General features: G+C 36.1%; 1 long non-coding RNA gene across 1 annotated transcript; it reads right to left on the bottom strand.

Moving 5' to 3' along the window:
* Window positions 1-5961: 5961 nt before the first annotated feature.
* On the bottom strand, window positions 5962-22551 carry LOC109169533. The gene is made up of 3 exons (XR_002052252.1): window positions 22541-22551; window positions 6968-6975; window positions 5962-6058 (listed from the first exon to the last, which is right to left on the bottom strand). It is a non-coding gene; the product is annotated as an uncharacterized LOC109169533 (long non-coding RNA).
* Window positions 22552-23871: the final 1320 nt, after the last annotated feature.

A 23871-nucleotide genomic window follows, 5' to 3' on the forward strand; every position in this document is an offset into this window, starting at 1 on the left:
TGGGGGGAAAATTTGTTAGGAGGATTTTACTTATATATAGATATATAGATATATAGATATAGATATAGATATAGATATAGATATATAGATAGATATAGATTTTTATTGTTATTATTATTGTATTGTTTCTATTTATTAAGGAGTATTATTATTCTTGTATTGTTTTTATTTATTTATTTGTTATTATTGTAATTGTAATATCTTTATAGATCATTTTATATGTTAACCACTAATCTAAATAGTTAATTTTACAAAATATTTTTTATAATCGACTAAATTGCTAATTGAACTCGCTAATATAATTCGTTATTTGTTAACCGTTAATTGCCAAACATTACCTATATGTTGTCCTATAGTTTAGCCATTATGGGCCCATAAGTTTCAAACTCAATGGCCCAATTTGTTCTATATAACCAAGGCTTTGAATCCATTATTATCAACTTTCAATAGCCTAACTAGCAGTCGTGAATCTCGATCGGCCGCCGCTTTTCTCTCCTTTTCTTCTCTAATGATGATCCAATCTCCGCAGTTGATCATTTGATTTCTGTTTTTATTTGTTGTTTCGATGAATTCGGGAATGGAGTATAGGCGACGATGATGGTGCTATTTGTAATTCTGACACCTCTTGTATGAGGGGAGCCTTCAAAAGCTCTTCCTTGAGCATATTAAGCAACTATCTGAGCCTTTACTATTTCTCATTATTTTTAATTTTTTTTTCTTCATGATTATTGAAGATGTTTATCGAGTAGAAATTCAGGCAGCCCCCTTTTTGAAAGAGAAAATAGGAAGGAAGGTGTTGATCTGCTCGTAGATTAAACCATACTTTTGCTCTTCAGATTTGCTGAGATTTATATCTTTGAAGCTGGTCTAGTAGGCATTAGTACATACACGGGAGACAATAATATTAATTAAAATAACTTCCCAGAATTAGTCCGTGTAACATGGGACTTTTAATTGTGCGCGTGCAATTCCTGTAGACTGTACAATGTGACAAAGCTTTCATAATACTTTTGTTTGAGGTCCCCTTGCATTGTGAAAAGTGGGTTATGGACATTTGTTTACTTTTTTGTTTCTGAGCTTGAGGAATTTATGGACCGTTTGATTAGATCTAGTTGCAATTCAATTACGGCATAATTCTTTGGCTATTCAAATTACAGTGTTTAGTTGGAGATTGAATTGCAATTCCTTCGTTTTGTTGAATTGCAGTTCATACCCTCCCCATATGAATTGCAATTCAATGGATGAAGGGAAGTGAAAAAAGAAGAAAAAGATTTTTTTTACCCTTAATTATGATTAGTATTATTATATACAATGACATTTTAGTTTTTATATGACTTCTTCCTTTTTCATCAACTAAAGTATCAAGCTTCAATACTGTCTCTGGAAATTGAAAGCAAATTCCAGTGGTGAGAATGAGAAACTATAACAAAAACTAAAATGCATTTAGGAACTTTAATGCATAAAAGCCTCGAATTCCTTTCAACTACACGGGCACTCTACCAACAAATATGCGATCACAGAATGGCACAAAGGTTTACAGATTGGGTAAAGTGCCATTGGAGAGCATTTCTATTATTGCACCAGAAAGACATCCAAGGCACTACTGGGTAAATGCTCTCCAATTCCTGAAGTTCTCATTAGAATTGTAGGCTTTATTCCTTGAAACAAGAAAAAACACTACATAAGTGAAGATGGCTGTAATTCTTTTAATTCAATGTGTCTAATTGAGAACTCACAATCAGTCCCTGATATAAGGGCAAACAAGTTTTACTGGTGAAAAAGTTTAAGTTCATGGCAGTAAAGAAAATATGCATTATTATGAAGCTAGTCAAAAAGGTCAAGTTCATGGCAGTAAATAAAATATTTATTCTACTGCCATCTTATTGTGTTCAATAATACAATTGCATAATTCTAGCATAAAAGATGAAAATGATCACATCTTCGTCGCCTAGGAACAAGAAAGTTTGGTCAATTAATGCGTCAAGTACTTTCAAAGATGAAACGAGCCCAACAAGGACAACATATGATGTTCCCTGTGATATAATTATGTAACAAACATTTAGAATCGAGGGAAATGTTTCAACAAGAAAGCTCTTGAATCATTGAACACAAGATGGCAGTAGAATAAGAAAGCTCTTGAATCATACAGGGAAATATTACTTGTATACCATCATTGAACACAAGATGTGTAGTATTATACTTTGCCATAGAAGTTTAGACACATGCATGCTTTCAAAGAGTCCACAATTACTATAACTTTTTTTAGAAACTTTCAAAGTACCTGAAATCCAACTATTCTGTGGTGAGAAAGCTTTTTCTTCCCTTGCAGGCATACTCGAGAGCCCATTTGCAAGCAATTACCTAAATCAAAGAAATGAAAGAAATAAAGGCATCATGTAGAGTCCAAGCATAAATTATATGAGTAGTCTCGGAGAACTTTAATAAAGACTACTAATCTAATCTGTAAGACTGTAATGGTAGTAGTAGCATGATAAAGCATGCCGGGAAGGATAGGTTCAAGTAGAAGAAACAATTACGCCATTATAGAGACAAACCTCACAAAAATAGACTCACCATAATTATTATTATTATGTGAATAAACGCCAAAACATTGACCATGTCCTACTCGCCACGGACGAGCTGTTTTATCAACAAAGGATGATAGATACTGAACAATATAATGCGGATTTAAAGAATTAAGTAAGGTGAATAAGATTTGAAGTAAAAAGCTAGTAGAAAAAAGAAATTTTTCTCTTTATCAAGGTTAAGGGAAGCTAATCACGAGAAGTGATTTAGTGAGAAATATAAACAGCATGAAAGATCAATACCCTGATTGTTTAGTTTATTTGGGAATTCAAATTCAATCACCCTCCAAACACGCATAATTCCATCCTTGCCAGCACTGGATTAGATACATTACTCTGATTTCGCCATTCTCAAGAACTTGAATTCCTCTACCCACAACCAACTTGGATTCTAGCAAATTACAAGGACTCAAAATGACAGGAAGAGAGTATACATAATTTTTTTTTCCTAATATTGAAAAATCATAACCAATTCTATGGAGGATGAATGAAAACGCTTACATAGTAGAAAGAAAAGAGGACCTAAATCCTACTTGGGGGAAGTGTACTCGTTGATTGTTCTTCCTGCTCATTGATGAAATCCCACTTGGAGGAAGTGTATCGAGGACTTGAGTTATTGAGCTGTAACCGTTGATTGTTCTTCATGCTCATTGTCGTCATCCCTAAATTTTTCTCCATTTTCGCCATTCTCGTTAGGTCTTGAAGACTTCATCTCTCTCTCCCTCCCTCCCTCCACTCTTCTTCCTTTAAGGGTCCGTTTGGAAACCGGAAAATGATTTATGAGTTTTCAGTGTTTGAATACAGTAGGAAAGTTCAGTCAACGGAAAACATTTTCCGTTGACTGGGGAAAATAATAGGCATTTTTGAGAAAAATGACTTGCGCTAAATTGTGGCGTAAGTCTAGTCATTTTCCGCCAACACTTGAAACATGGTTGTCTTCGCTGCCGTCGTTGCCTTCGATTCCTCAATTTCCACCCGTTCCTATATTTTTCAGAATGCAACCAAACACTAGAAAGAACTTTTTTTCCGAAAAATGAGTCATTTTCGGAAAAATATTTTCCAGAAGTCATTTTCCTGTTTTCCAAATGGACCCAAAAATGAATGACTCAATGGCTATTACTTCTTTATATCTCATAAACAATAAAGATTTGGATGAGAATTAGGTGAGAAGATCGAGTTGGGAGAAGAATCTAGAGAAGGGTGTCCGGTAGTCACTAAAATAAATTAATAAATTAATAAAAAAAATAAAAATTAATAAATTAATAAGAGTTGGAAGGTGTTTCAGTACTTGAGCTTCAGGCAGAAGCCGCTTCTGCATATATAAATTCCTTAGTATCCTTAGAGGGGGTCGCCGAGGAGTAAGGCCTAGTCAGGGGATTCGAAAGAGGGTGTTGGGAATTCATGAAAATGAATCTTGGAACGGGAGAGAGTGGTGAGTCGGAGCTTGGCCTGACGGAGATGAGTGGCTTGGCATTCGCCACTAACATTTTAGAAGTGATGTTTCATTGCAAATATAGTAGCTGTTGTTGCAACCGCCACTAAATAAATATTTAGCGGTGGTTATATATAGCTGCAGCTAAATGTGTGTTGATAAATATCCAGTTTTTTTGTAGTGTGCTTAACTACTACACCTAGGAGAAGCAAATGCAATGGCCGAGATGTGAATTCCTTTCTTCATTTGCACAAAACAATTTGAATGTTTCATGTCTTGTAGTTGTCTGAGATTTCTATAAAGAAGTTCACTTGAAATAATATAATCTCTAGAAATAAGAATAAGTAAATAATCCAACGTGGAAGATTGCTCAGCACATAACAATACACACATTCTGCTTATGATCAAAATGAAATTAGTAATGGTATAGGTAATGACACTTGTGAAAAGAAAAAGTACAGAAATCATTGAACTCCCCTAAGGGTTAGAAATAAGTTAATCTACTATGTATGATACAAAATTTCTATTGCAAAAGAAAAAGTACAGAAATCATTGAACTCCCCTAAGGGTCTAGATATATGCACTTGCAAAAATACGAAAAAGACATTGCAATTAGGGTTTCAATTTTAAAGTTTTATGACTGAGTTTTTTATTTTATTTGGTCGTGATTCACTGTTTACTGTTTAAGGTCTAACATTTATGGTTTAGATTTAAAATTAGTTTTTTCGTTGATTTTATAGAATTTACTAGGTTTGCATATTTAGTTGTTAAAGATGGCATATTTAAGTGTTAAAGTTTGCACAATGGATCGGAGTTGATGACAATTAAAAAACTGCCACTGCGTCTTTTAAAAAAAAAAAAATATCTGATCAAATCCATCGAATTTGTATAGACGTAAGGCTGAGATTGGTTCTTATTTCTCTCATATGGAAATTTTCTCACAGAATCCGTAGCCAATAGTCAGTTATCTATGAACCACATTGTTGCTTCGATTGTTCTTGAAAGTGGAATCAAACTTTGGTAGTTCACTGGCTTCTACGACCACCTAGAGAGTGTTGGGAAAATGCAAGTATATGGCCATGATTTTACTAATGATTTAGTCTTGGTCCACTATTCACCACAAGAGTTGGTGAGTAGCCATCAATAAAATATTTATAACACTCCCCGTTGGCCATTAAATAACTATACTCATGCGTCGTTAAAAACCTCGCTAGAAAAATCCCGTGGGAAAAATCTAATCGAGGAAAAGAGTACATGCATTATAAAAATATGTGTTGCATCGGTTGCCTCATTAAAAACCTTAGCCTAATAAAAATCCAATGGGTGAAAAACTTAGCTAAGGAAAAAAGAGTACAACCATAAGTTTTCCGGGCATCATCTTCAAGATTTTTAAGGTCTTCTGGACTGTCTATTCATTTACACTTAGAGTTTATCTGTAACACCCCCAAAACTCTAATACAGGAATATAAGAAATAAAAGGGATAAAGTTCACTTGGATAAAAAGACTTAAAATGCGGAAGCTAAAACCGAACTAGTTTAGGGGTGTCACAATCCACCCACCTTAAAAGAAGCTTCATCCCTGAAGCTAAAATCATTTTGAGGATGTGAAGTCAAGCTGAAGTAGTAATAAACAGAGGGAAAACATTTAAAGAAAACTCGTTTAGTTTTTAGAGAGTTTGACCCCACGAAGGAAAAAGAGGATGAAAGATTTACAATTTTAAACTCAAGGGTAACGCTGGTTAAGAATAATGACAAGATTATCAAGGCTACAATATAAGGCATAAGGTTGTCACCTTTCACATAATCATTTTGAGAGAAAAACGGAAACGAGATTTTGAAATGACAAGGATTTTCAACAAGATAGTATTCGATTATACAAGGAAACAAGGAATTCAGTCTTAAAAGGGAACAAAACTTCGACTTCAAACTAAGAGATAACGCTCAACAGAATAGGATACTGTCCCATAGCCCTAGCAAATGCATTCACAGTCTTAAAATCACAAGTTCCAAGCACTTCCTCAAAACTTGAGCATTCAAAACACTTGCACACACAATGTTGTCCAAATCCCTTCCATACTCTTTACTCAAATAGTTAAACAAATCAGTCCAACATCCAAACTCCATTACAATTAAAATCATTCAAGCCTCCTTTTCTAGTCAAACTCAAGTCCTTAATTAATCATCCAATTACCAAAGAAACGCCACTTATCTTCTCAGAGAGATGCATACCCTCAGGGTTCAATAGCCACATCCACAAAATACTTACAGTAGAACACAAAACGCAGAATCACAACTTACAACTTAAGTAGATAAGGTAAAAACACAACCTCACTCCAATAACCTAAAGAGCTAAAAACTCCTAAAACTTCAAATTTAAATTCCTTATACTTAGGTTCTCAAAACCAAATCAACTTCTATTTCCAAATCATATTACTCAAACTCCTATCATTAGGCTCCTATATCCTAAGGTTAACCTAGGCTCTTAAAGTCAACTTCTTAACATCCTAGGATTCTAACCTAGGGCTCTGATACCAACTTTAACACCCCCAAAACTCTAATACAGGAATATAAGAAATAAAAGGGAAATAATGGGATAAAGTTCAATTGACTTAAAATACTGAAAATGCGGAAGCTGAAACCAAACTGGTTCAGGGGTGTCACATTATAGCTCCCCCTGAAGACAATAGTCTTTCAAGCCTTCGCATCCTGATTTTATAAACATATTTCTCAAAGGTAGATGTAGGCAGGGATTTAGTGAACAAATCTGCTAGATTTTAACGAACCTTTTCAACAAGTATCTCACCACTCTTCTGGAGTTCATGTGGCTAAAATAACTTAGGAGCAATACGTTTTGTAAGGTCTCCTTTAACGTACCCACTACTCATCTGTGCAACACATGTCACATTTTCCTCATATAGGACAATGGGGGAATCAACTTTGCTCATTGTACCACATGAGCTATGGATATGTTGTATCAATGACCTCAACCATACACATTCATGTGAGGTTTCATATAAAGCAATTATCTCCGAGTGATTAGATGAGGTAGTGTAAAAGATGTAGTTTTAGTGGTGTGATGGAAAGAAGTGTGGGAATAAAGATTCCTGGGTTATCGTATTCAAGGAATGATAACTTGGAAGTTTGAGAAAGGGTCACGGTGAGGTGGATCTAGCTTTTGAGGTTCTTGATTTAGAATGTGGTTGTGAGTAATCGGTTAGAGAGGTAAGGGAGAAAAGCTTTGGAAAAAGGAAATTGAAATAATAAAGTGAAATAGATTAGGATTTTCGTGTCGATTGCTATGTGTGTTTGGCTTATTCCCATAATATGGGAGATTGTGTTGATTGAATGTTGGGTTACAAGTCAAGAGGAATGCACTAGCACGTAGCCATTACGGTCTTATATGCCTCTCGTAGCAGGATATGACACGCTAGTTCTCATATTCTCTATGGGGCATTTTAACAAACACCTTGCCTACATTCCTTCTCGGACCATGTCATCTCGGATCTAGGGCGGGGAATGTAGAAGAATCAAGGGGCTCACCTAGGTTTAGCAATCTCTTGCCTAAACCTAGGAATCCAAATCATCCAAGGAGTTGGGCCCCACTCCATGGAAGCTACAATAGATCATCCTCCAGAACAAGACATTTATAACCTCAACAAGCAATCTTCACAATATAACAAATCAATGCAAGCCAAACATCACATAAGCAATTTACACTACAATCCTAATCTCTAGAATTTAGCCACTCATGATCAAGATAAACAATTTAGGCATTTGTAAGATAAACATCAAAATAAGCAATAAAATAGAGTAGATCAAGAGTTTACCCAAAATTGCAATGCTAGATTGTCAAACCAAAGGATTAGAAGTGAAGATCTTGCAAGGGAATGCTTGGATCTCCCCTTCCTCTTACAAAATTGATAGAGTTCTAGGGCTAAAATCTAGTGAGAGAAAATTTGGGAACTAACCTAGATCTAAAATTATGAAAAACTCTCTAAAATTAGTCTCAAAACTTCTCTCTAAAAATGCAGCTCCTCCTCCAAAATGAGGCAAAAATGCCTTAAATCCGCTCAGTCTCTCATTCGGCTACCTATTTATGCCGTCACTACGTAACACCAGCGTAAATGGGAAATAATTCCCATTCCGCGCGCATTTGCTTCAGCTGGATTACGTCGTCCTCACGGCGTGAGGACGACGTAATTGGGAAATAATGCTCCTTTTGCTCCGCCTCACGTTCGTGCCTTGCGGCGTGATAGGGTTTGGCATCTTCACATCTCCGTCACACCGTGACTCGGGCATGACCGGTGCTTTGGCGCACGCTTTTCTGGATTTTGCATTTTTTTTATCCTTCTTTGCCACTTTTCTCGTCCCAAAATACCTAAAAACATAAAATGTACATTTGGGAAGGTCTCTTTGTGCTAAATCGTGTTTTTAAGATAAAATTACTATAAAGCACACGACTTTAACGCTAAATTATGCATAAAACACCTTTGAAATGTCCTTAAAACAAGCGTTATTTTGACGCTTATCACAAGTTTCCAAACTTTAGTTTGCTTGCCCTCAAGCAATCCACATTTAAGACCGATAAGCTCAAAAGATACTCTAATCACATCTTTGACAATCAGGTGATTCTTTTCAGAAGGTTGTGCGAGAAAAAGAATAAAAGTGAAATCCATTACATTATAAAGAAAATGTGAAAATCGCACAACATGCAGCAACTTGTGGAATATTCGAGAAAATTGATAGCCCTAAAAGGTAGAACATTTAAGTAAAAGGGCGACACACTCTATATACCAATTTCCAAGCATGCAATCAAAAATTGGGAATTCACCTTCTATTTTGCAAGGGCCTAGAGCCGATCCCACTAGTGGGAACGATGTACATACACCAATCCCTTTCCAACCTTATATGCCAAGACTTAATTAAGATAATAGTGAAGTATGGCATGGACCGTTCTTCGCTATTGGCTTAGTGCGGGCACTCTATTTTCTCATCCCCTGGAATCGTTACTAGGCGACCCGACTTCACATGGAGTTTCATGCTTTTTTGAAGACAGTCCAACGGGTGCCCAGTTTCCAGCGGGGTGGCTTCCCTCCTCTCTCTCTTCACATCTCCTAGGACACCGCCATTGGGGCAACCAACTTCACGTAGAGCTCTACATTTTTTCGAAGACAGTGCAGTGGAATTACCGCAGCCCCTAGCGAGATTTCTCACCTCATTTCTTATTCTCAAGGAGTGGCCATTGTTTTTGGTCTTGCCTTTTTCGTCTTCATTTACATACTTCGATCTCTCACGCTTTTTTCTTTGGGTTTAGGGAAATTTTTCTCTCAATACCCACCAATAAGGATCACATTTTGCCCCATGCCACACGGAATTTTTGTTCAATTCCATGTCTTGCTATCTTATATTTCTAAGTTGGATAGTGCACACTCCCACTTCGAGTGATCGTTTACTAAGGTCCCAACAAAATAAAAGGTGAACTTTCATACAAGCGTGCAACAAAAGTAATCCCATTTGGGTTCTATACAATCCCTATGGTGTAAAGAGGTAATTTTCCAGATATTCCATAAATTAAACTGATTGAGGCATCATAAATCACATTTTCAAAATAATGTAACTAATTTCACATTTTTCTACTCACACACGGTCTTCTATCATGCATCACACAACAGTAAAAAAAATCAAATTTAAAGCACAAATGTGCGTCCTTTCCACACTCTAGAACGAACATCGTCCTCGATGTTCACATACAACCTAAGTGGAGACGCACTAAACTTAAATTTCAAGAAGGGTGTCCCTTTCCACACTTTAGGAATAAACATTGGGACTCAAGGGACAAATATTCAAGATAACTGATAAAGCCTAGTAAAGATTATAACACAAAGATGCCTTTCCACACTTTAGAAATAAAAGCTGGTCAATGATAAAGGATTAGAGAAAACCCCCCTTTCTTTAAGAGATTTCCTCAACTTGTCGTTAAGAGTCTTCGCCACGGCCTTTCTATGGACAAAACAGATAGACAATGAAAGCGTTAGTGGCAAAATGATAGGTGTAGTTTTAAGTGGGGTGGAATGTGTGAAAGAGTGTAAATGGACGTGTAGAACTCTCGAGTGTTGAACTCAAGGATGGCCGTTCGGAGCAAGTGAAATTCAAGACAACCTAGTTGTCACAACGTGTCAACGAGATTAACTAGGTACTAGGTGGGGGTGTTGGTAGTTGTGTGTGGAAGTGAGAAACATAAGAATGTGAAGGAAAATAAAAGAAACAAATATGAACAAGTAAAACGGGGATTTGGGTTTGTGCACTCATTGATCCTTAGTAGACAAGAGTGGGTGTATGGCTTGGCTAACCTAGGGAGACCTAAGGCACCTTCATTAGGATGCGTAGGACCTAGTCTCCCGTTCCCTACCTCAGGCGAGGCATTCTTTCAAACACTTGGTGGGCAGTCTACTGTCTCCTCCCCTAAGCTCACCCTCTCGGGTCATAAGAAGGGGATTGCAAGGGCATGACTAAGGAGAGTGCAATCTCTTGCTAAACTCCCACTCTCACACTCATCTAACCATTGGAGCTCACAATGGAAAGAGATCAATATGCACTCCTCTACAACAAAGGCATACAATGCCAATACATACAACCAATCTCATCTTTCATGCATTCAAAGCATAAGAACACAAACACAATCCAATACCAATCCAAATCCTAGATGTCTAGCAATTCATCATCATTTATAAGATCACAAAGCACAAATTAGATATGAAATATGAACAAGGAGAAGAAATGTTACCCAAGTCTTCAATCTAGATGATTGTAATCCAATAGTAATGTTGAACAATGAATTCTAGGTTTGGAATGTAAACCTAATCTAATAAAATGAAAAGAAAAGATAAACCCTAATCTAACCTAACCTAAGGGAGCTGAAATGAAAGGTAAGGAAATGGGAAAAAGGAAAGTCTCCCTAAGTGATCCCCTTACAAGCCTTTAAATAGGCTTAAAATCTGAAATTTCATTTAAGTGTCCCGTCCACGCACTTTGCAACGCTCGTTTTGAATTTCGTGGATTTTTCTGGAATTTTTTCCCTTCACAAAAGTTGTAGCCCTTGAAGTTGCCGAACCATAGCCACTTGAATCACCTCATTTGGACACTCCTAGCTCAAGATATGATCATTCTACCGAACTGTCGCTGAAATGCCCTAAAATTGATAATGTTTTGCTATTTTTCTACAAATGTAACATAAGTGACAACCCAAAATTTATTTTCCTAAATTCTATTTTATAAAATTTTAAAATAATTATTTTTACTCCTTCGAAATTTTTTATTAAATAGGTGTATGAATTAAATATTTTAAATCATGATTTTTCTGAATTCAACACCAAGTAGTAGCCTATTTCGAAAATCCTAAGTATTGGGTATATTCATGTATCAAGTTTTGACCCAAAAAGTCAATCTGAGTGAAACTTGAGAGAAACCTGTGAAATCTGAATCAAATGATTTTACTTAGGAATATTCTTATAAGAAATCTATTTTATCTCCAAAGATGTATAAACCCATTTTATTACCATAGCTTAGTTAAAAGGAGAAGCCTGATATTTTTCTAAGGTCAAAGGACCAAATTGTCCTTCTCAACCAACATTTCACCTAGGGTTTCGTACCATATAAAAGGAACACCATTCATTCTTTCATTTCAGCAGCCAACACTTCTCCTTTAGCAGATCTCTACTCTCTCGTGTATCTCCTCCCTCTATCATCATCTTCTTCATTCCTTCAACAGAGACTCAAGTTTTGGGAGTAAGCTTCTTCATTTTCTCATTTCTTCTCCTTCGTTTCTCTTCTTCCTAGCTTCTAATCACAGTGAATGTGTATGTATATATTTGTGTGGTTATTTTGGTGGTCTTAGAGTTCTAGAGGGTGAAGATAAGACCTAGCATGGGGTCATAGAAGATAAGCTTTTGAGGTTGAAGCTAAAAGCTCAAGGTATAAACCATGGATTTCCAAATCTATTATTTTAGTCCTATGTTGATCTTAAGATTTGATGTTTAGAAATGAATGAGAATGCATGATAATATGTTTATTGTGTGTTAATGATGTTAGATGATTGACACTGGGGATTGCTTCCCCGTTTGTTGATGTTTTGAGCAGTGACTCTAGTATGTTAGTAACTTTAGCCTGAGCAGTTACTCTAGAGTGGGTAACTGTGGCGGTAACATTCCCTTTCAGATGTTGACTTTGGATTTATATATCGTAGTTTATCTTTATTTCCCTTCTTTTATCTTGTTTAGAATGCTTTATTTTGGGCTCTAAAGTTTAGAAAAAAAGGGTGTTACAGAACCAAACCGGGGGCAACACGGGAAACTTCGCTTGGAATTTGGAATTTGCCAAAAATATGCCCAAGCCATCTCGACGCATCGAGTCCAAAGTGTCTATTTCCTGGAGTCTCGGCTGGACTTCTCGACGTGTTGAGGCACCACTTGACGCATCGAGTCTTCGGCTGAAGCTTTTGGACCGTACTGGAATTTCTCGATACGTCGAGACTAGGGCTCGACGCATCGAGTCATTTCTTGCTTCTTGGACTCGAACACTGAAATCTCTCGACGCGTTGAGAAGTGATCTCGACGAGTCGAGTCCCCTGAACTTGAACCGCACATTGTTTTTGCTCTGAACTTGTCCTAGAACTTTTCTAGCTTTCGCACTTGACCTATAATGGTGCCAAAACACTAACGAACACCGTAAACATTCAAAACAAGTTTAAACCATAACTTAATTAGAAAACAAGGGAATATGCAATTAAATTAACAAAAACATAAACTTAACCCCAATAATTATGCATTTATGCTCGAACCAATACTAGAAACATGTACAATTAGACTCGCATCAAAGGGGTTCCATCCAGTATCAATATCACAAGTAGAACTAGATCCGACAACCTAGGATACGTTTCTACTAGGCTGTCCAACTCAAATAATATAAATCGCAACCTGGTACCTTTCGAATACTACCGAATTAGTCTACAATGGTTGACTGGAGCTCCCTCGCTACAGGTCTGTCCAAGGCTTCCCATACCAACAAGACTCATTGCAAACATAGTCAGAGGCCCGCCAATCAATATAAATAAGTCCTCACACTGTCCATAACCAACAAAAGAACCTCAATAATGAATATATATCAACAAAGGCAATCTCACAAAGCAAGGGGTTCAAATGGATTCCAAAGTAGAGATACAATGAATGAATGATTCAAGGCAATAACTCAAGCCTATCCCAGGCAAAAATTATCAAAGGAATCATACTAGAATCAAGGAATCAATATTACTAGCATGTCAGCCAACAAAATACTCTCAAGAGAGAACTACAGGAGATTCTCAACATAGGTTTCAACATCACTCAAATAAACATCAAGACTAGGATTCAATAGATGATCAATAGCTCAAAATCGAAGCAAATGACTCATAAGACATAGCTCTACACCCAAATAGCATTAACAGATAGCCAAAAATATACTGGAGGTAATAAAAATAATACTGGAAGAAAAATTATCAACACCATGTGGGCCTGGGAAGCGGGGTTAGAGGACCCGCTGTCCACTACTGCTGGAACAACGGTGGGGAGTGGCGGATCCTCCACTCATGCCAAACCCACCCTCAAGAACACTAACAGGGTGGACCATAGGCCTACCAGCCCCGTGAGTCCCTCTCGTTAGGCCATCAACGACGCAGAAACAGTAGCTCAACAACTTAGACTCCAGAATGCAAGAACTTACAATATACACCACATTTCAGAGAAAAATACACCAACATCAACAATAATCTAAGAGTAGAAGAATGGCACATCAAAACACAAGAAATACTTAGATCACAAGGTACATTTCAAGAGTAAACAACAAGAATATGCTCAGGGAATTTCAAGAATATCAACAACACATATAGGAGTGAAAATAGGCTTTGTTGGACATGAAAATTTACCTCTCAAGTTAGCAATCCAAAAGCAACCTCAAAGCATCACCCTAGCAACCCTTCTTCACCTTGATCCTCTAAGAACCCAAAAACCCCAATGTAGAAGAATGAAGAAATGATATATAAAGATGATAGAATGAGAAGAGAAAATGCAAGAGAAAGTTAGTTCTTACCAAATCCTAGTTTGAAGATGGATAAAAGATGGAACTTTGTATTATTTTCTTGAGTGAAATGGAGATGAATTTCTAGTGGATGGGGAAGGAAAATGGTGTGAATGTGGAGTGAGGAGGAAGACAAAGTGAGAGTGTAGTCTACGTTAAAATATAAGATATGGATAAGAGATATATTAGATATACATATATGTATATATTTGGTTAGGAGAATAGGAAATGGGTTATGGTAATGTATCAAATGGGCCCCTTCATTACATGAAGTATATATTATAAATTCAAGGCTTAGTTTATAAGATTGGGCCAATAAAGCATAAATTGAAGGAGAATACTAAAGTCCATAAATAAAGGTCTTAGAAGAATTAAATTAGAAGGAATTTATACAATCTAGGAATTATTTATAATTAGAGGATTTGTGCTTAATTGAAAAATAAATCTCTTACAAAAATAATCACGGATACTAATTAGGGAATAATTAATACGGGGTGTTACATTCAGTCCAGATGTGATTAATTATTTTTATAGGATTACTCCTAAGGATGATGACGAGATCAATGACTGGGATCTGGTCGCTAAGACACTGACTAGAGGTGTATTTACACAGTGGCCATCTACTGATTCAGATATTTTTATTCAATGCTGATTTGACTTCCAAATTTTTCATTCTCCATCGGATTTCTATCTATAACTGGCTCTATTCATGTCATCATTATACAGTTACTAAAGATCTTGCAGCCTTCCTTTATAGAATCGGAACGAAGAAAGGTTTCAATCTTGGTAGATGCATATTCGAGCATGATCTTACCCTGCTCTTAATGATTCTGTGCTAGATGTCTATGAAGAAAATCTCACTCCCTTTGTCCGTGATTTAAGACGATCTAAGCAGCTAAAAATCCAATCGGCAGAACTTGAAACAGTGAATCATATTGTGAACCATCAGCTGGATGTAGCTCGAACTGAGCTAGCCACTGTATTGTTGCGGATGAACTTGTCAGAAGCTGAAACCGATGCTGATACCCCCTTGACCAAGAGTGGAGGTCCTCTTGCGGTCTAGTATACTTTGTTTATTACTTTAGCAAAAAGGAGAAGTAGTATGGGTTTAGGGGGAGTGATTTTAATTTGAATAATTTAAGATATTGGTTATGTTTACTTGTTACAGACATATGCACTGGTTTATGTGCATTTAGTTTCTTGGGTCTGTATTTTGATTGAACAAATGTCCTTAGAGACTTATATCTTTTGTTGTTAGTAACTACTGTTGAATAATTGGTTTATTTATTGGTTAAACAATGTATTTCGTTTTTAATCGAGTAGTTTTGCCAAATAATAGGCAAATGGGGAGTTTGTTAGTGTTTTAAGTCTAAACCCCAACTTGTAATTAGCTGAATTATTATGGAAAAATTAGATAGTTTTTAGTTTAGGTGTCTGTCAGAGTTTGAAGAGAAGACCTGATCGATCAGACACTACGCCAGAGCGTCTTGGAATCTATCCGTTGGACTTCACCGACTTATTAGTGATAATCTGGAAGAGCAGTTACTTCATGAGGTGATTTTACAATAAAGTCCTTATTCAGATATTCACCTCAAAGGGTAAGATAGTAATCTATTACATGGTATTCAATTAAGATTTCTGGTCTACCTCTCTTCAATCAAAGTTGTATATATAAGGGAGATGATTCAAGAATTACAACACACTACTATAAAGCAATTCCAAACTTGAATTACTGACTTGCTCTCCTATTACTTTACAAGAAATACTCTGATTCATCGGATCCTCTTCTCAAGACATATGTTCTGAGGCTTTACTAATGCTTAATTTGTGGACATGAAGACCATGCAACTGTGGGACAGTGTCGAGTGAGTCACTGAAACGGAGTGCACCAAAGCGGCTCTCCAAGCAGGGACTTCTTGGACTTCTGATTGCACGGATCCCCGTCTTCAACAATTTGCTATACCACTATAGACTGGGTACTGGCCGTGTGGGGATCATATTGGGTGAGATTATTTCATCTCTTACCTTCTGTACGACTGGTGTTGGAGATAGTGGATTGGACGCACTGATGGTCGTCCCCCAAATGTAGATACACGTTGTATCGAACTGGGTAACCAATATCTGTGTCATTTACTTTCTGCCAGTTATATTTCCGCACTATGTTCTTTATAGTTGCATTATCTGTTAAAACTATGGGTTAGGGTTTGTATGATATCAACAGCGAATTGTTTTGGTCAGAAAATCAATTAGTCATTATAGATTATCAAAATACACAAAATAACATGAAGTATGACAGGGAAGAAATCATATTTTTGGAAAGAAACTTTCAACTAATTCAAATGAAAATTGGGTAATAATAAGAGAAAGAGAAATCAAAAGTTTGAGACTTGAGAGAGACAAACATAAGTAGCAAACCATTTGAATTGTGAGCGGCAAAAATTGCATAAGCCAGAGCCCACCGCCCACCGGAGTGTGTAACTACACGAGGTTTGATGTATAATACCATTTTGACTCATAAAGCTGGAAAAAGACTTAAGGAGGTATTCTTGAGCATTGTCACTTCTCAAACACTGTATAGTTTTATTAATCTGAGTTCTAATCTCTGCACAAAAAAATTGAAAGATATCAAACAATTCATCCCTAGATTTCATGAGATACAACCAAGTACATCTAGAGAAATCATCAACAAAAGTTACAAAATACCTAAAACCAATTATGGACATGACTCGACACCGCTCCCCACACATCAGAATGAACTAATTCAAATAAGGAGTCTACTCTATTATTTACCTGAGGAATATAGGGAAAACGACGATGTTTTGCAAACTCACATGACTCACATTGCAAAACAGGACACATTTTCTTTAAGGTTGACAAAAACGGATAACTATACCGACAGTGCAGCTGAAAGGGGGAAACAGTGCTCACCAAACCTGTAGGTTTATTCTTAAGCGACGTAGACTGCTCTAAGACATACAAGCGCCAACCTCCTCCTCCTTACCAATAATCCTCCTCGTCAAAATAGTTGGGACTTAAGGACGTCATATTCTTTATCTAATCCAGAAATCCAACTAAAAACAAGTAATCTGTCACGTTAGTTTTTCATTTCATCCAAATCAGTTGTTATAGGCATAGCAGCACATAGAGTAACACACAAACTTTTAAAGTCATAATAATAGTCTCTAAGCTCACGCCCTTTTTGACTGGAACGATATACCTCCTAAGACACTTGATATAATTTCCTCAAATTACTTGTTCCACTAAAGCATTTGGTTACTAACTCCCACACCTCTTGTACACTTTTACAATGTTGCATAGACAAAATAATTCTTTTATCAATGTAATTAATTATACGAAACTGTGACACCCCGAAATCCAAATTCATTTAAGGGATTAATTAAGTAATTAATCCTATTTCAATTTGTAATTTAATTCCTTAAATTCCTGAAATTTAATAGTTGGGGACTAGTAATTGACTAGTCAACCCCAAAGTCAAAGTTGTACATTGAGCTTTGCAAGGAGTTCCCTTGTTCCTTACACTTCCTTATGTTAGTAAGGGTATTCTTGACCTTTCACTTGTTGTTGGTATTGTAACCTAACCTAGTAGACCACCTTCATTCTCTCCTTACACTTTCTAAAAATCTAGCTCCACCTTCTCTCTAAAAAGGTGAGTAGCTTTTCTTCCAAGACAAGTTGGAGCCTTGCCAAAACTTCAAGAGTTGCTTCCAAGATTCAACCTTTCTTATATTTAGGCATCTAAGAGGGTAAGATCTAAGTTCATCTTGTGTTTTTGGTTTTATCTAAGGTGTCTTTTCTTAAAGATAGGATCTTTATGATCTTTTGGTATGTTCTTGAAGTGGGTTTGGAAGGTGAGCCTTGTGAGGAGCTTGTTGAGGTGTAAAGTGAAGTCTTTAGTCTACAAGAGGTAACTCATGCTCTACAAAATCTATTTTGCTTACCTATATGTGATTTCTTGGATTCTACATGTGTTTTTGCTATGAGAGTGTTTATGCATTGCCTTGTGAAAATGCATATCTAGAGCTTGTGTTTAGGGTTCATTTGTGCCATTGCTTGGCACTTCCTTTGATTCAAGTCATTTTGTTGTATTTGAAGAGATTTGGCATGTTTTGGACTTGAATTTGAGTTTGGAGATGAAAATCCCCGAAGGGATTGTTTTTGGTACAGGACGTATACCCGCGGGCGGAACGGCGGGCGGGGCACCACCCGTCGCCTACCCGTAGGTACAAGGCCTCGTGGGAGATGTTCCCGCGGGCGGAACCACGGGCGGGGCACCACCCGTGGGGAACACTGTGGTGTTTGATTGGGATTTGTTCCCCGTGATTCTTTTGATTCGGTATTTGGTCCGTTGACTTCCCGATGTTCTTTTGTGGAACTATTTGAGTGTCTTCTTGATGTTTCGTATGTCTAGAACTATGTGGTAGGTATCCATGTAAGCCTTTGGTGTCTTGAATCGTGTTAAGTGTTCAACATTGTGTTTCGTTGAACCGTGATGGGTCTTGTGTGTTCTTCGGAACTATGTTTGGTTTACCCGTTTGATAAGCATGCTAGTTTGGTGTTTAAATGCTAGTGTGTGTGTTGTTTGTACCTTCCTATTGGTTGATGATAACTTGTGTTATTCATCGTTGTTGTTGTTGGGCTGTGACCCATTCCTTGATTGAGTATAGTTTCGTATCTTCGTTGTGATCCGTTGATTGATTCCTGTTGTGGTGTGATGTGTGAGTGGCTTTACCTGGATTGCACGATTAGTGGTATGGGACACTAGTCACTAAGGTATTACAGCGGTCCTCGTTGTGGCCGTGATGCGATTATGGAGTTTGTGGCCTTTGTGTAAGGTTCACGTGTTTATTTCTGGGATAACATGTGTTATCCAGGGCATGTGTTGCCATGTGTGATCGGTACCCTCGTGTACTATGAAATCGGTGGTTTTGTTAGAGGGACTGTTGGAGGGGGAACGACGGTTCCCGGGGGAATAAGGTTGGACTTGGTGTACAGGGGCCTTGGAGGTAAAGGTTGGAACTAGATATAAGGTTGGGGGTAGCCATAAGGTTGGAACAGGGCATAAGGAAGGCATATCAACTCGTGATGGGTGATGTCACGAGGGCTTGTGTAGCCGTGGCTGTGTGTTCTCTTCTTGTGACGTGTGTAGTCACAAAGGCAAGTGTTGCCTTGGCATGTGTTGCCGTGGGTGAGTCTTATTCCTTTGCGTTGTGCATGTCGGGTTTTGATCTATTGTGTGATGATAGATCATACCTTGAGATTTCTTGTGAGTCGTGTTGTTCCTTGTGGTCTTGGGATGTGTTCCCATGTTGTTGTTGAGAGTGGTGAGTCTTGTGTTGACTATTACTCCTGGTTTTGTACTTATATATATGTATTCCGTTTCGAAAATGGCTTTACAACTTATATCTTATCTATGTATGATATTTCACATGTATTGGTGGGTTACCAGCATTATTCGCTGACCGGGCGTCGTCCCATGTTTTATTGTGTTCTTTCAGGTGATGTCTAGACGAGTGCGCGGTCTAGTGCTTGCAAGAATAGCTTCTCCCTCTTTGTTTTATGGCATGTGTGCCAGTTTAGATATAGCACTTTGAGACTATGGGTTTAGTTGTAAACATTGCAGATGTTGCCATAGCATTCATCCTTTCGGTGAACGTGGCATAACATCCCGTGTTTTGATATATGTCTATCTATTTATCTTTCAGTCTTCCGCTGTGTTGTTGTTTAGTTCAGTTATCTGCATGTTTAATGCTTTTAAATAGCATATTTTTAGGGGGTGTTACAGTTGTTGCATAGACAAAATAATTCTTTCATCAATGCAATTAATTATACGCAACAATAAAGCCTTATCAGTATTGCCCATTCTGTATCACCTTCAAGACATGCTTTATCTAAATGGTCACCCTTACACATACCATCTAAATTTACCATAATCAGAAATTTTCATTCTGGAAAATTAAACCCATCTAAAGCTAGGATTACGTCGATTAATTTAGATGGGGTAGAAATAACAGTAATATTTCTTTCTTGTGCCATTTAGCCTTAACCCAAAGCAAAGACAAACTTCCCCGAGAATAAGCAAACCACAAAACCAACAAACGAAACAAAACCCAAATAATAACACTGCATGCGTACCTTTCTTTAACCAAAAGAACCAACCAGATCAGAATCTCTCAACACACCATACTTTCCTAGACTCAGCGTGACGAGGCGAGACCACTGACACAAAAACCATTCGGCGACGTCACCGGAAACAGCCGCACGCGCAGGCGCGTGGCGTTAGACCTCAAGGTTGGCGGCAACGCGTAGCTACTATGACGGCGGTCGTACTCCTCTTCCCGGCGTCGCCACTGCTTCCCAAACCCAACCCAGGTAACCACTCTCACTAACTCGGCTCTGATACCATGTTATCTGTGGGAAGGTAAAACCAGTGTACTGTATTTCATACTCTATTGCTATACAGAAGACCTAGTGGCTATATATATATATATATATATATATATATATATATATATATATATATATATATATATATATATATATATATCTACTATACTAATAAGAGCCCAAGAGAGTTGGGCCTATAATGGGTAGAAAAAATGGCGGTCACAGATTTTAATCAAATGAATGGCTCAGATTGATTAAAAGATTGATAAGATTTAAATTTTACACTAAAATTTCCTAAAATACCCACACACCGTTACTAATTCCGTAAAATTTTAAGAATTGCCGTTAGTTCACCGTTAACTTACTCATTGATTTCAATAAAAAAAAAAAAAAGGTCTTAGATTCGAACCTCATCCCAATCAAAGTTGGCATAATTAGTACTCTATTTTACTCTTATTAAATTATATAAATAATAATTTAGTAGCTACAACAAAAAATTATAGATGTGCATTTCTTTAATTTAGAATTATGTGTCCACAATGCCTTTATTCAAAAAAAAAAATTATTCATTATCAATAAATTAAATAAGAGAAATAATTGTATTAGTTATATTGTCTTTATTTTTCTACAATATAAAAATTCTTTATATTCAAATTTATTAATTGATTATATTCGCTACATTGTCCTTACAATGTCTTAATTCAGTGAAAAAAATTATTCATTATCAATAAATTAATTAAGAGAAATATTTTCATTAGTTATATTGTCTTTATTTTTCTCAAATGTAAAAATTTTTACATTCAAATTCATCAATTGATTATATTCACTACATTGTCTATTATCTTTTTTGTGCATTATTTTTCTAATTAAATATCAAAGTTATAATACAAAATAATGCTATATATTTATTTACCAAGTATTTTATTAGTATCATGAAAAAATTAAAAAAATATATAATTAATAAAGCCAACCATATTAACTACTTGAGAGATTTTGTGACAAAGAGAGTATTCAAATCACACAACAAATTGAAGTGAGAACTACCCTGCAATGTCCTTGTTTGACAATCAGCAGTTAGCGGATTTGACCAACGAATTTATTTAATTATTAACATTGGGTAGAAAATATGACCGCCAAATTATTAAATCAAATGAATGGTTCAAATTGTTCAGGTTTTAATTTTTTAAAAAATTTTTCTAATTTATCCTTAATTATATGATTATCCATTTAACTTTTCCGTTAAATACCGTTAATTCACCGTTAGTCTAATTCTAATATTAACGTCTAATATAGAATTATAATTACACCATTAATCTAATTCTAATATTAAAGTCTTAATAGAACTTAACCACAAATCCTAATGTCGAAATCTCCTCAAACAATATTAGTATATATTTAATATTTTATGCCCTAATTTTTATTTGTTCTCCCTTATGTCCCGTATTTGGTTTCAACCATACCTATACAATTATTTTATTGACAATTATAATCAATCTTGACTATATTATCTTGCATTTGTAAACTTAGAATTACCTATTTAACCCGCACGGGCTTAGCTCAATGGTTTAGTGGGCAGTATTTAGGAGAAGAGACCAAGGTTTGAACCTCGGCGGCGGCAATGCGGGAATTATGTCCAAAGTGGGCAGATTCCTTGTTCGCACCGGCATTTGGTCCTGTCTGCTGAACCATTGAGTCACCGTGATTTACAACTTCCTACAATGCTCTGTGGGGGGCCCTTGGGGTAGGGGACTCAACTTTTGGGAGAAGAATTACCTATTTAAAGTACTTATTTAAATATAATCTTAATTGCCTAAATATACTTTAAAGTACTTATTTAAATATAATCTTAATTGCCTTAATATACTTTAAAGTACTTATTTAAAAAAAAAAAACATTGGACATTATCCCAATCGCGCAATGCGCGTAAAAAACTAGTATATATATATATATATATATATATATATATATATATATATATATATATATATATACAAAGATATGGAAATGCTACCATAGAATTCAAACAAAGGAAAAATTAGGCAAAGAGAATAGCTCTAACTGCCACCCCATTTTCTCTAACACCCTTTATTCTTCTAACAAAGATAATATGATTAGAGATAATTGTTGATCATTCACTGAACAATAGGATTACAAAGTTTATCTAATAACAACTCTCTAACTAATCCTGACTAGTAGTCTATCTATTCTAAACACCACATATATTACAACCATATAATATAACTATAATAATAATACTAATAAATATGGTATTTATCAAAATCTCACATAACTTAATTAAAAATTTAGGGGAAATAAAATTCTCTTATTCTATAAATGTGATTAAAAAATACTAAAAATTATTTTCAGAAATTTCACAATATTTACATTCTTATGATGATTCTAACAAAATGTATAACATTTCAATATAGTATATAAATCCATGTTATATAATTTGAACCAAACTACTCCTATAAAATTTATCATAAATGCATGCATATAAAATCGAATGCATAAAAATGCAAATGAAACTAAATAAAGACAACACATAAATTCTCCATGCAAGATCTAAATTTCTAACAAAAATTTATATGGTATTGATCAATATTGATACCCTTTTTACTCAATATAACTATATAAGGGGTTATACTTAGTAATATGACATATCAACATATCTCCCCTTATAGTATCCATGTGCGATGAATGTAAATTCTATTACTTTTTGGGGAACATTTAGTGGTCAATTTGTGGTTGGATTTGCTTCATCTGTGCTTAAAATGTCTTGAAATGTGATAAATTGTGTTTAATGACTAACTTTTGAGGCATTTTTGTATTTTGTAGGAAATAGGTCCAAATTAAGAATAATTTGAACAAAATGGAGCAAAAATATGATGGTAGCAAAAGTTTGCTATTACGAGCTAAGTTACGCTTGTAACGCTCAGGATCAGAAAGGTCATTCCAATTACTACGAACGTCATTAAGCTCATAATAGATGATCGTAGCAAAGAGCACCGTAAAACTGATTTTGTTGTTACGAGCAGCATTACGCTCGTAACAGGCTGCATAATGAGAAGCATATGTGAGCCATTTATGTCACTATAAAGGGTGTTACGCTTGTAATGAGTCACGTAGCATGTGGCATTAGAATCTTATCCTTGTTACGAGACACGTTACGCTCGTAACAGGCCTTGTAATACATGCGTATCCAGGAGCTATAAAAGGGAAACGTTAGAAATTTTGAAGGTGTTTTTTCTTTTCATAGGTTTTTTTCCTTAGATTAGTTTGGGAGTAACTATTTCCTCTTACTTTTCCAGCACATTTAGATACAATTCCTTTTCAATTTCA

The sequence above is a fragment of the Ipomoea nil genome, unplaced genomic scaffold, assembly GCF_001879475.1.
Source record: "Ipomoea nil cultivar Tokyo-kokei standard unplaced genomic scaffold, Asagao_1.1 scaffold3314, whole genome shotgun sequence".
Lineage (NCBI taxonomy): Eukaryota > Viridiplantae > Streptophyta > Magnoliopsida > Solanales > Convolvulaceae > Ipomoea > Ipomoea nil.